This window comes from Nipponia nippon, unplaced genomic scaffold (genome assembly GCF_047370975.1).
Source record: "Nipponia nippon isolate SJK-2023a ecotype South Korea unplaced genomic scaffold, ASM4737097v1 scaffold_17, whole genome shotgun sequence".
NCBI classification, from domain to species: Eukaryota; Metazoa; Chordata; class Aves; order Pelecaniformes; family Threskiornithidae; genus Nipponia; species Nipponia nippon.
The window spans coordinates 5,072,204-5,080,052 of record NW_028262333.1 but is presented as its reverse complement, the minus strand read 5'-3'; the positions used below and the strand labels follow the sequence as shown (position 1 = coordinate 5,080,052).

The following is a 7,849-nucleotide window of genomic DNA, read 5'->3' as shown; positions in this document are numbered from 1 at the left end:
CAGTCAGTTGTAACAGCTCAGCACAGCCCCAGGGGTCTGGAGTTGCCTTTCGCGCAGCCTGTCTGTCTCTGCTCTGGCTGCTCCATCCCATAGGAAGCAGCGCGGAGGGGACAGGGATACTACCTAATTCTGGGGGACTCTGCAGAACCAGGCAGCCAGAGCCCCTGGATTTCTCTCCAGACTCTTTCATGGTCTTGAACAAAATCTGCCTGTGCTCACCCAGATCCCGGCTCCCCACCTATCACCTTTCCTTGGCTGTTCCCTTCTTGGGAGGGACAGATACTGGGTAGGCAGCGTGACTGGATGAATAAATAGCATTTCTCTTTGGAGCCCGCAAACACCTTTATTTGGCTAAAAGTGGCCCAGGCCCCCTCCAGCGCGTGCTGCCGTTTGCATCCCCGCCTCCTCGGCGTGCCCAGGGAACGCGCTGCCGCTCCAGCATGGAAAGGCTAATCTTTGTCTTCCTTCTCATCATCCTTGTCACTGCCATGGTCCTGGGACAGGAACAAAAAGAAAAGGGACACCATGTGAGGGGAGTGCTGGGTGTTTTGTTTTCCATCCCCTAGTACCTGCAGGTATTCAGTAGCCCCCACAACCAGCACCCACACAGGGGTCTGCAGGTGCAAATCCCTTGGGGCAGCCAGGCCCCAACACGGAGCTGTTGGTGTGGTTACCTCCTCCAAGTCGCTGTTGGAGCTGCTGCTGCTCCTCCTGTCCTCTTCCCCATCTCCCTGCAGGGGCGAAGAGAGAAGGACAAGCGTCACCCGGGACCCTGACACCCCGTTTGCTGCTCAAGCTGGAGCCTCAAGTCAGAGAGGTGTCTGGTCTTGCGGGTATCTCGAGCCAGGCTTTGCAGCGCTGGTGCTGCTGTGGCCCCCTGCGTGCCCGTGGCCCCGCAGACACCTCCAGAGCCAAGAGCAAGGATTCGGTGATGTGTGCAGTGCAGACAGCATCGCTGTCCACAGCAGCGTCTCACCTGGGTTGAAATAGGAGGACAAGGAGGGAGAACTAACTAGGAATATTGGGAGTAAAGAGAGAGCTTCTCTCAATGGAAAAGCCAAACGCAGTGTGATTTCTAGGCTGTGGACAGCATAGCTCCATTTGCCAGGGGTATGGGGTTGCTGTGGGTCAGACACAGCTTCCCTTCACAGCCAGGATGTAAATCATTTGGGACCAGTGCTTTCTAACACCCTACAAACCCTGGCTGCCACCAGTGCCTGCCTGTTCCAAGCATCCTTCTCCACAGGGCTCGGTGGGAACCCGGGAGCTTTGCATCGGTCACATCCCCACGCCGTGCTTGCCTACAGCCCTGCTCCGTAGCTGCCTGGCTCCCCCTGGGACACCGATCCTCCTCGCTGGAGCTGGCCCCATCCCACCGCATGCTGGGCAGCGGGTGCTCAGGGTGCTGGGTGCCCCACAGGCACTGCGCAGCCAGTGGCACAGCTGGTCCAGGGGGTCCTCAGCATGGCCCCCAGCATCAGATGGTTTGGGAAGTGCTGGGCTCACCCTGAGCACCGCGCTGGGGACTTTTGGGTTGGAAACCCTCTGGCAGATGGTTCAGCAGCGGATCTGCAGAAAAATCCATCATCCCCCTACCTTTTCTTCCTTCTTCCTCTTCTTCTTGTCCTTCTCTTTTTCTCCCTCGGTCTTTTCCTTCTCCTCTTCTTCCTTCTCTTCTTCCTTCTCTTCTTCCTTCTCCTTTTCCTTCTCTACTGTCTCCTTATCTTCCCGTCCAAACCCTACAACAAGGCACAGAGGGAGGGTCTTTGCCAGCGTGCAGCATCCAGCACACACAAACCCAGCAGGTCCCCCTGGGTTCACACCAAACACTCACATTTCAGGATTGTCGACATTTCACCGCAGCCAAAGGGCTCTGGGGCACGAGACCGTCACACCTACAGCACAGAGAGGACCTGAAGGAGCAACTGAAGGGTGGAGTAAGGTAAGATTTTCAGGGATGAAAACACCTTCCAGGACCCCACCATTCAGTTTTCTCTTCTCCATGGGAGAAGAGGCCCTGTGCACTTCCAACCCCACAAAACAGCAGGGAAAGGGGTAAGGCAGTCTGTGGCCTCCTGAAAAAAAAAGGATCAGACCTTGTGCCCACCCAGGCAGCACCCACTGCCCTCCACCCGGGGAAGCGTAATGGAGGCAGACAGAGAAACCTCAGGGCAAATGTGCAGAGAGATGCCTTAAACCCACCACGAGTAGGTACAAATTACAGAAATATTTAAAATTAAATGAGAGTGAATCAATAGAGAGCAGGTGTTGGGGCTCCGAGGAATCCACGGCAGAAAGGAGAGCTCCCCCGGGGACAGGGCGATGGCAGGGAGGGAGATGGAGGCAGCAGGGAGCAGAAGAGAACCAGAGAGAAACGGCAAGAAAACTCTGACTATTGATCAGGTGCCTGGAAGGTGACAGATGAAAAGAAAAGAAAGAAAACAGCTTGCTTTAAAAATAGCAGACCAAACAAAGTCCATGAAATACCCCCGGCAGGTCAAACCCTCCCTCTCGTACGCAAATGGCAAAACAGGGCAGGGGGAAGGCAGCAGGGGTGAGGGATTGGGTCCCTCCTGCTCGCAGGGAAGAGCAGGGTCGCTGCCACAGCAGCTAATTAGGAAACAGTTTCTCTTCCAGCCACTGATGGAGGGAGGCAGGATATTAATGCTTTCTTGTCATGTTTTTTGGCCACAAAATGACATCATCTGGTTGGTATTTGGGCTTTTAAAAGAGCTGGTTGCAGCCTCTGAGCCGATAACATTGATTTGTGTTTTCCAAACAGGTTTTAATGCCCCCAGGATGGTGCAGGGCAGCGGGGTTTGGGGCAGCAAGAGGGGAGGGGCAGGTTGGACGGGGAGGGCAGGAGAGCGGGAGGTGGCTGATAAAAGGAGTAATCAGTGCAAAGTTAAAATCTAATTAATAACGAACAGTAATCTAATTCATCTCCGTAATTAAGAAGTGGAACAACTAATTGAAAATAATTACTTTTTAATCTGAAATCATTAAAAATAATCAAATGTTAACAAAAGAAAAGGCAGCCCCTGGGAAGGTGCAGAAGGTGTAGCTGATGCCCTGACCCCAGGTCCTGTGCAGCAAAGCTGCTCCGCAGCTCCCGCGGTGTGTGCCCAGCCCCAAATCCACAGGCGATGCCCCTGCCTTGTGCCTTCGCTGCCGGGGGGCGAGCAGGTAGGAAAGGCACAAGGTCCACAGAGGTGGACCTCAAGCCTTGCACTAGGAGATGGGCCACCAGACCAAAGCCCAGCATCCAGGGCTGCGAAGGGGTAGTGCTGCCCCAACGCACGCTAAGAAAGGCCACCGTGGGGGTTACAATGCTTGAATTCCCCACCGCACCGCTAACCCTGTCCCTGGGGACCAACCCAGCCGATTTCCAAGAGATGGGGTGCGCTCCCCCACCCCGGGACTCTGCCGTGCTCCTGTCTGGGCGATGCCACCCATAGCCCTGTGCGTGGTGGCTCAGATGATGGCTGCCAACGCTCAGCTCTTTTTCCCATCCCAGACCAGCAGATCCAGTTCTGCCTGTTCCTTAGGAGCCTTGGCCACCCCACGTTTCAGGCAGGCAGGTCTCCCTGCCCCAGATGAGCTGGTTCCCTAAAGCCCAGGCAGGCAAACCAGCAAAACGCAGCGACCGGCTCTGTAGTCCCCACTGACAAGCTGCAATTGTTCTCCGTGGCCGAGCAAAGCGCAAGGCGCACGTGGATCAGACCTCTGGCTAACGAAGCAAACCTGCGTATTTATACCCCACCAGGTGCGATAGCCTGGATGGCCTTACCCCCCAGGCACAACGGGCTTACAGGTCACAGTGTTTGTGCCCGCTCCTGTCTCACCCAGGCGACTGAAGTCCTTCCCGCAAGGCTCAGGCACGATGCCCCATTCCCATCCCCAAGACGGCACGGAATGCGAGCCATCCCAGGGATGCTCCTGCTGCACCCTCTGCCCTCCCGCTCTGCTTCTCCAGCCTGTAAAAGTGATAAGAGACTCTGTAAATCCCCTCCATGACATGAGGGAGACAGGAAGGCACCTTACCTGGAGCTGAAAAAGGCAAGTGGCCTCCTCGATGCCTGGCTGGCAGCTACCAGGGATCTGGGTATTTGAGTGTTGCGGTCTCCTCCCCAGTCCCACTTTCAGAGCAGAAAAACTGGCTCTGCCGCCCGCCACAGGCAGCACATGACACTGGGAGCATGACCAGTCCCATTTGTACCTGCAAGAGCCTCACAGACATTGCCTCCAGTGTGGGCAGGAGCAGAAAAACCTCCTGACCCTTTGCAAGCAAGCCAGGGCAGCTCTGGAGGCTGCAGACATCCACGGGGACCAGCCACGGGACCAGGGAGGGCACTGGGGACTCGATCTGGGAACGTGCTATGGTCACGAGCCTGTCTGAAGTAGAGAAGAGGGGATTTGGGGGTGTCCTTACAACCACGGTGGGAGGAACCTCCGGCAGGTCCTTGCTCCCCTCTTGGTGGGAGGTGTCAGGCTGCTCCAGGAGGTCCAGGCAAGGCTGGACCAGGCAGAGCTCAGCACTCCCAGCCTCCTCTGATGCTTGTCCTTGCTGCTGGCTTTCACTCCAACATATCATTAAGTAAATACCTGTCAGCAGAGAGCAGTTACCAGCAGGTCTAAACACTTGCATAATATGCTTCCCCTCTAATGCAATGCCCTCGTTTCTAATAGCACCAATAGGGGATAATAACAGTAACAATAATGTCAAGACGGCCTTGTGTACCTGAAAGCTAATTTGTTTTCTCCACCTAATAAAAGGTATTACTTCTCCCGCAAGATTTACCCCATTGAAAGCCTTCAACTCTACAACAAAGTTGTTCCTGAAGTAATTTTACTTTAATTTCCAGTAATTGCAGCATGCATGAAGCCCCCTCCCACCAAGTGAGACTAACCCTGGGTAACTCCTGTGCAGCTGCTTGCTCCCTGCATAAGTCACTTGTCCCAAAAACCTGGCCATGTCTGCCCCGGGCCTCCTCCACCTGAGCCTGCACCAGTCCCGAATGCAGAGCCAGAGTCCCCTCGGCATGTTTAGATCAGAAATAAGGGGTGGGTTTTAACAGCAAGAGTGGATAAACCCTGGTGCAGCTCAGCAAAGCCAGTGGCAGAGTCCTGTTGCTGCCAATTTTACGATCAATAGTGGCGGTGCTTTCTAGCAGAGATGTTTCAGGTCACGCGCAAATCATTCAGGGAACTCCCGGCAACTGGCACTCGGTGTTGGGCTAAACGATGGCAGCAGTCCCGCCTGTCCCAGCGTGATGCAGCCGCCAGGTCAGGTACGGTGCGGGAGCTCGGTGGAGACGTGCGCAGGGAGCACAGCGTGGGACCCTGGGACAGATCCAGGGAGGCTGTTTGGTGTCGGGACCAGCTGGCATCCCACCCCCCTCCTCTGAGCAGCTCCTGCCTCCTTACGAGGCTCCTGCCCCACAAACACCACGCTCGACCTTATTTTTAACCAGTGACCTCATTGCTCGCTCCCTGCCAGCCCCAAACGGGCTCTCAGTACTCTGATGCGAGAAACCTAAGCCTGCAGCATCCTCCAGTTAGAGCAGCCCAGGGGACAGCCCTGCCATCGCTCCCTGGACACGGGGACACAAAGCATCACCCCAGGGAACCGGCTCTCAGGGACTGTCCCGGCTGTGGGGCCAGGCTGCAGCCACCAGCATCTTACAGCACCGGGGTGGCTGCCACCACCCAGCAGGAGAGCGGAGGGTGCCAGCCCACGAACGGCGCGGGCTCTGCTCTCACCCTGCAGCGGGCACAAAGCTGCCCTTGAAGGAAGGAAAGCAACCTGCCAGCCGAAACACCAGCGCACGGCCACCTCCGCGCTGCTGTCAACGTGCAGAGCTGCGTGGGACTAGCGAAACTCCCAGAAAACGTTAATTAGCACAGTGCTGGGCACTTATGTCCTCCATTTCTGTGCCAAGGAGCCTTTGGCTACAGAAGACCGGTCTCTCTGCTTAAATCACATTGTCGTAGACCGCTGTTTATTTAGGATCCAGTGTGCACACCTGGGAAGGAAACGCCGGAGCACTCCTCCTCCTCCTCCTGCCATTTCTCCCCTTCCTGCCTCTGAGTCAGGCCATCTAATTTGTGCTGCAGGTGACCTGGGACAGCTGTCCCCTTGCTCGGGGCCACCAGCGGCAACATAGCTGCTGCTTCTTCCAAATGAGGACAACTGCTCATCCCGCCTGTGTCAGAGGTTTTGCTGCTGCTGAACGTGCGTGTTTTAATAATGAACGACGAGTCCCTGGGAAGCTGGTTGGGCAAGGGCTGGGAGCAAGTCCCAAAGCCCATCCGGAGGACCGAGACTTTTTTAGGTTTTAAACCTTTCCACAGCAGCTGCCAGGATGCAGCTTTTACAGCTGCAAGTAACAGAATCTCTCCCAAGGAAAGAAAATAATTGTGGGAGGCTTTTTCCCCTCCAAGTCACTGCCAGCATCTGAGCTAACTCTTATCTATTCTCAGCCACCTCTCACCTCCCCAAACGCTACCAGAAGTGCTCAAATTACTGCCAGCTCTCATTAGGTTCATGCACAAGGCAAGGCAGAGCAATAAGACCTCCAGACAGTTGGATGCTGAATTCTGATGAATCCTTTGGGTAGGAAGATTTCAGCAACTGTGGAACTGTTTTTGTTGGCAATCTATTGCAGTCCTTGCACTGGCACACAAGTGAAGCTGCTGCACGTTTGATTATTGGCTGCTATAATAAAATCCAGGTGGGCATATGACTGAAAGAATTACTGTCTGCATCTTCAAAAAAAAAAAATCACCTCATTTCCTTTAATTATTAAACTACTCTGCACTAAAGCACTGCGGGTCAGTAAAATTTATCTGCAAGAAAAGCAGCTGCTGCTTCATAGAACCCCGTTATCTTTATTTCTTCTGCCATTTCTGTAAATTTTGGCTTTGCGGCAGGAGCAGAGCTGCCATTTTGCACGGCTGCAGGAACTGGGAACTCGGCTGTGGGAGCTCTCGCTCCCCGGCCTGGGTTCAGAGCCCTCTTTCCTATGAGACGGCCGCCTGCCACGAGAAAAGCTCCAGCTGCCCTGGCCCCAGGAGCAGCACCCAGCCCTGCCCCGCAAACCACACTCGGGCCGAGAAGAAAAAAATCCACAGTTCTCTTCTCATTTCGTTTGTGCCCACTGCTATCTTGATAGCTTTTAACTGAAACGGTTGTCAAAACAAATCCTTTCTTTAATAATGCTATCAACCAAAAGAAGAAAAAATACAGTTTATTGTAGTGCAGATTTTTTACCCCAGACACACTCCTTTCAAGTCTAGTGTTCTTTAAGATGCAAAAAAAGGCTCTCCCTTAGAGATCTGATCAGTCTAACCACGACTAAGGCAAGGCTTTTTCCATATATATAAAATCAGAGGAGCATTAGCCAAAAGGTATTCTAATAATAAAAACACTTCTCTACTGCACAAGTAGAGCAGAGGAATGTTAAGCCTTCAGTACTGCGGAAATGCGCAAGACCTGCTAAAACCCCGAGGATTTTCAAAATGGGATTTGAGCATCATTGTTACCAACGAGCAAGTAGAGAGGCAGGTGTGACACTCGGTCGCCTCTGGTTAGCTATTCTGGACTTCTCGAAGTTCCATTTTAGCTGTGCATTTCTGCTCTTGTGATTCCAACAGAGGCTGCTCCCCCCAACGGGCAGGCTCAAAAGCGAGAAATTGCAAAAAGGAACAAAAGCAGGGAACTTTCACAGCACAAAGAAACAGATACCATACGCGGAGCAGCTTCTGAGACAAATTAGGACTCCTGCTAACAGAACCAAATTGCTTCCTCTCCCCCTACTTTAATAGACCTTCCAAGAAGAAGGAGCAT

At 53.8% G+C, this 7,849-nt stretch overlaps 1 long non-coding RNA gene across 6 annotated transcripts; it reads right to left on the bottom strand.

The window, feature by feature from the left end:
- Positions 1-312: 312 nt before the first annotated feature.
- On the bottom strand, positions 313-7,121 carry LOC148056144 (uncharacterized). 6 transcript variants are annotated; one of them, XR_015703857.1, is made up of 5 exons: positions 3,791-7,121; positions 1,835-1,925; positions 1,597-1,739; positions 675-731; positions 313-494 (listed from the first exon to the last, which is right to left on the bottom strand). It is a non-coding gene; the product is annotated as an uncharacterized LOC148056144 (long non-coding RNA). The 6 variants fall into 6 exon arrangements; XR_015703858.1 differs by having other exon boundaries at positions 3,813-7,121; XR_015703859.1 differs by having other exon boundaries at positions 3,846-7,121.
- Between the last annotated feature and the right edge of the window lie 728 nt (positions 7,122-7,849).